Source organism: Tarenaya hassleriana, unplaced genomic scaffold, assembly GCF_000463585.1.
Source record: "Tarenaya hassleriana unplaced genomic scaffold, ASM46358v1 Cleome14, whole genome shotgun sequence".
NCBI lineage: Eukaryota > Viridiplantae > Streptophyta > Magnoliopsida > Brassicales > Cleomaceae > Tarenaya > Tarenaya hassleriana.
This window is the reverse complement of record NW_010964598.1, coordinates 876,380-882,633: the sequence shown is the minus strand read 5'-3', so window position 1 is coordinate 882,633 and position 6,254 is coordinate 876,380. Positions and strand designations below refer to the sequence as shown.

The 6,254-nt window shown below is 33.1% G+C and overlaps 1 pseudogene; it reads left to right on the top strand.

The window, feature by feature from the left end:
* The first annotated feature begins 3,582 nt into the window (after positions 1-3,582).
* Positions 3,583-5,153, top strand: LOC104808354 (annotated as a pseudogene).
* Positions 5,154-6,254: the final 1,101 nt, after the last annotated feature.

Below are 6,254 nucleotides of genomic sequence, written 5' to 3'. Positions count from 1 at the left end.
TTTTCTGTAATATTCGAACAATTTTTTATTTTAATATTTTAATTTTATTTTGGTTTTATTATATATATATATATTTATTAATATATAATATATATAAATATAAATAAAAAAATAAAATAAATATTTAAAAAATAAAATATTATTTTATTTTTAAATATTTATTTTATTTTTTTATTTATTTTTTTGTGTTTTCCAACAGGTTTTCCAACGGCTATCCGTTGGAATGAATTTTCAATTCCAACGGACTGCCGTTGTAAATACCGTTGTAACATTTCGACGGTGTTTCCAACGGATATTCCAACGGATTTCCATGGCAAATACTGTTGTAAATCCGTTGGAATATTTCTAACGGATATTCTAATGGTCCCGTCGGAAAGTAGCCACAGATCTCCGTTGGAATTTTCGTTGATATATTACGACGAACAAATCCGTTGGAAATCCGTTGAAAATATACCACGGAAAAACCATTGGAAATCCGTTGAAATATTCCAACGGATGTCGGCGTTGGAATTCCGTTTGGAATTTGCCACGGATTTCCAACGGAACGGCGTTTCTAACGACTGTTTTCCAACGGATATATCCGTTGGAAAAGTTGAATTCCAACGGATTTTCGGCCATTTCCAACGGATTTGCCGGTTGGAATTTGGGGTTTTTTGTAGTGTTTATAAGTTAAGTGAAACTCGATTTAGTTTATAAGCTTTGTGAAAGTTATCAATGATTGGATTTATTCTACAGATCATTGATAATCCAAGAAATCCCATGAATTCAAATACTGCTCCAGGGAATGAGATTCCTGCTATGAATATCGATGAGAATCCTCATATAGCAGAGGTTACGAACCCCGTTAATCATGATGCTGCTGGCACAAATATGAATTATCAAGTGTCAAACATTGTGAACGTTAACTGTCGACGGAATGCCTTCGGTTGTTGCGAACTCCGAAAATTAGGCAATTCCTATTGTGTCAATCGGCCCGCTGAGAGACATGACCAATTTAAGGATCAAAATTTCAAACGCTGGCAACAAAAGATGTTGTTTTTCTTAACACAACTTAAATTGTCACGGTACCTCACTGAAGATGAACCAATCCCAGAGGAGGGCAACGCCCAATCTCTAGCTAGTTGCCAACAATGGAAACATAACAGTTTCATGTGTTGGAACTTTGTGTTGAACGGTTTGGATGATTCACTGTATGGTGTTTTCTCCAAATATGTTATAGCCAAGCAACTCTAGGAAGCGATTGATCATAAGTATGGGGTCGAAGAGGCTAACCAATGACGAATGGTGGTAGCCAATAAACTACCGTATGGTAGATACAAGGAGTGTTGTGGAACAAGTAGATGAATTGCAAATCATCTTCCACAATTTGGCGGGAGAAGACATAATGGTAAATGAACGGTTCCAGGTGGCAACTCTGTTTGAAAAATTACATCTTGGACGAATTTCAAGAATGACCTGAGACAAAAACCTAAGGACATGTCTTTGAAGGATTTGCATCGTCGTGTAAGAATTCTACAGGAGTCTCAACCTATTCTTAAAATGAATAGACAATTTGGATCCAAGGCAAATATCGTTGAGACTACTGAGGTCAAAGGGAGTAAAAAGCGGAAGATTGATAAGAATGTCAACTCCAAGAAATTCAAGGGAAATTGCTACGTTTGTGACAAGACTGGACATTTGGCAAAGGATTGCTACCATCGCAAAGACATAATTTGTTTCTTTTTCGTTGTTATCAATCTTACATTTTTGTAGGTTATAATAATTTTAATGGATCTAATTTTTTCTTACAGATTTGAAAAATCTATTGGCATATAAATATGGTATCAGGAAGTGGAAGTGAACATCATAAAAAGGTGAATACAACTTTAAACCAAAATTTACACATTGATTATGTTCTTTAAACTCCAACTTATTGTGATGGTGATTTATACTTTATAATTTTTTGAAAAATCATTTGGTTGGATCAGATGACTCGAGTTATGTTAGATCTCTATATATTAGAGAAAGAAGTCGAGCATACAAAAGGAAAAAATCTAAGTGACGTTGGAAAGACAAACATGGCTAGAGAATTTAACAAAATATTTGGGATAACTTTGAACTATGGAAAATTTAAAAATAGAATTGACACTTTGAAGAGAGATTATTACATCTATAGAAAGATCACTCATGGAGCGACCGACCTTGGATTTGATCCTGTTATTGGAACTCTTCAAGCCTTTGACCATTGGTGGAAAAGCAAAATCGAGGTAAATTTATAAAATACTGATTTTATATTATAATTCTTTGTTGTATTATTCGTCACCTGATGTATACTCCTTTTTTTTTTCAAGATTTATCCAAAGACTGAAAAAATCCGAACAAACTCTTTAAAGTTCATCCCACTTTTGGATGTGGTTTGTGGAGATGTGACTGTTGTATTATCATGCAACCAGAGGTTGTTATAATACGCAGTTTTGATTATCATGCTTTGTCGATTCCTATGTGTGAGAGTGAGGAAGGTAGTGAAGAAAATGAAATCCAAATTACAATGCAAGATTCTACACATGATATCGATAATGATCGATTCTATGATCCGACAACTAATGTGTATATGACAAATGTGAGAAATAATAACGCTCAAGAGATATGGAATTTGACGCGCTAATTCTAGTCATTATAGTATTTTTTATTCCAATTGTGTAAAAAAATATTATATATATAAATATATATATATATATATATATATGATGATTTTGTTTTGTATTGTGTTTTGTTTTATTTTTTGGTATTATGTTTTAGGAACTAAATAATATTCTGTTTTAGTATGTTATATATTTTGTTTGGTATATATGTTTTTTATTGTAATTATATGTTATAATATTTTTACAATTAATTATTTATAAATTTGTTATTAATTGTTATATAAAAAACTAATTAAAAATATTTTGAAAAAATATAATTATAAAAATATTTTGAAAAACCTAATTAAAAATGATTTCTTTTTTGGTAATTTATACCAAATTGCAAATGCAATCCTTATCAAACATTCAGTTTAAATCGTAACCAACCGCAATCATTATCAACAACAATATTTTTATTATTTACTACCAATCGGCCCCAACAAACATATCGCAATCGTCCACAATCGTTGAGACTACGATTGCGTGTGCACCAGTCACGCCCATAATCATTCGTAATTGTTTTAAAATATGTGATAATTAATATGATCCAAATAAGAATTGTTTTATTTCTCTGGATAACTAAATCCTTTTATTAGAGATTTAATTTATCTTATGCATCATCACAAATAAAATGACGATTAAAAAAAGGAAAATAACAACAAAAATCTATAATTTATAAATACCTCAATTAATTATATTTATATGGTGTAGCCGAAATGGTTTTTCTTTTATTAATATTTTTTTCCCTTTTTAATTAAAAAGAGACGTGAAACAAACTGATTAATACTAAATATAACTAATTATTAAAACATTTAATCATCTCGTAACTTCTGATAATCCATGGAAGCTCAGCCGTCGTCATCGGAAGCCAATGGAGATGGCGAAGCATGATTTCTTCCCGGGGTCTCTCCTTCCATAACCGTTATCTCCTCCACGTGTCCTCCTCTCGCCGATTGCCTCCTCTCCCGCTGGTGTTATTACCCTTCTCTCCTATAAGTATCTACGCTCTCTCTGGTATTCCGCTTTGCGCTCTGTCTCTTGTCATGCTGAATTTGAGGTTGAGGTTCCTGTCTCCGGAGTTCTTTGTCGTATATTAGGGCTGAAATTGGGGGATTTCCTCGCATTTATTGCTGCTAGGAATATTCCATTAGATGCCATTGTTAGTGCTACTGAGTTATGGAGGTCATGGCGGTCTGCGTATTTGGCTAGTATAATCGATAACGATTCGGACAATTTTTGGAATAAGATCGAATCTTTTGCTAAAGGGTTTGATCTACTGGCCCCGGTTGTTGTTGCTGTCCTGATTGCTAATGGCATGGCCATGAGTGGAACGAAGTGGAGACTTCGTAGTTGAACGTGATTAACTTCCATGGTCACAGTCTATGTTATCGTATCTATGAACATTTTGGGGTTTAGTCGTTCAGAAAAGGTCCAATTTGGTGCCCTTTTTCCTCGAGGGAGCAAAGGGCGTTTCCCTGTGAGCAGCTCGTGTGTACTGATCTTATACGTTTTGCAAACATTGCTGAAAAAACCGAAAACCCCTCAAAGGATTTACCAATTGGTTTGGTGGGTTCGATGTGTATGATCACTGTGGTTTACTTGCCTGATGGCTTTGGCATTGACCGCGACGATGGAACACGCCGAGATGGACGTGACCACTGCTTTTTAGTTGCCTCTGATCAAATTGGGATGACACGGGCTAACTTCTTGGTAGGTATATATGTGAATTCGAGGGCATGATCACATGCCAAGCTCGGTATGCCATTCCGGTTGTTTGAGCTCATATGATTCCTCCACGATTTGTATTGGTTCATCCGGAAAACCGGTATCACCCTATTAATGCTACTCTCGCTTGGTGCATCCGGTGTTTTTTCTCCAACTGTGACATTCTCTATCAGGTGTTTTCTCCGTTTGCTATTAATTATCCTAGCATTGCTCGTGAGACGATATTATGTGAAGAATGTGACTCCTAAAACCGATTCAGTCGAAGGTTATCGATCATCCGTTTCTGACAATCAGCTAGCTCCTCCATTGGAATATCTGAATCATGGAATGCGAACAAGAGGGGCTGGATTGCTTATACTGCCATTGGAGGTCTTTGGCTTGCAGGGACTTTGGGAATGACACTGCTTCCCAAAAAACAAAACCGGATTCATCACCGGTTACGATGAATCTTTTTCTTATCAGGCCATCATCACAGGGGTCATGTAGCATTCTTAAGGTCCGTACGTAGTTTGCTCCTCGATCTCTGGAAGAGGCAAAGGAACAGGGAAGGGAGAGATGGAGCATCCATTGATCATGAGACTCTACTACGTACAGTGGTTAGTGAGATGCTTAAGCAATAAGCAGTATACAACTGTTGTTCTTGACATGTATATCTATACGTTTGATGCTGATTATGCATACATTAAATTTCCGATGTATACATTAAATTTCCGATGTATATATATATACATACATATATATATATATATATGTATGTATACATTAAATTGGTACAAGAGAACGTGTATATGTGGGTCTATGTATATAGTAATACACGAAATAAAATCATCATTTTGCATGCATGAAGGAATATTTTGAATGTGCAAATTATTAATTGAAGCAAAACAATGAGAAAGAAATATTATATTTCTATCTTATCGTTAATTAATCACAATCTCCTACTAAATGCTACAAAAGCAAACTTTGAAATACCACAAAAAAGAATATATTAGACAAACAATATTTTTATGTAATATTAAATGTATATGTTAATTATCCTATTTTTTATCTAGTTTAAAATTATCAATATTATAAAATTTAAAAAAAATTACATTTTTTCAATAATTAATTGTAACATTAAGTATCAAACAATTTAACTATATATATAATCACAATGTCGCCTATTATTGCTACAACCAAACTTAAATTTTTTAGTAAAAGAAAAAAAACATGGTGTATGATGTATCTATGATTCTATATCCACCGATATTAATTAGGCGGCATTAATCATTTAAAATAAGGGTAATAATTAAATATTAAGGAAATGAACCGTCATTACCGTAATTATTGGCTTGGTAACCTAACCACCTAAGCTTTGTAGAATAATGATTTCTACATTGAAAAAAATTAGTAGTATTATATATATATATATTTGTATAACATCAGTGATTTTAACAAACGAACCGACATTATGGTGTTTTGCTTTGTATAGCATTTAATGATATAATGAATGTGTTATGTTCTCTCTTTTAAAGTCCGTACGTACACATTTAGTTAGTGCATGTCGGCTCTTGTCTCTCACAAGTCACAATGGTTATCCCTTAAGAAACCCTAAATTATTTAATATTTTTAATAAAATTATTTATTCCATGCATAGCAGTAATAAATATTATATATATGAGTGATATATCAAATGTTCATGCAGTAAATTCATTTAGATAACAATATACATGAAATGAAGGGCCCAACTTGGCCAATATATCAAAATGTTTTAAGAATCCTGAATTTTTTTCTTTCAAAATATTCATTTAAAAGAAATTTGTATGATATATGTTTATGATTTTATCTTTATGGAATACATGTAAAATACATCAAATTAAAAAAAAACTA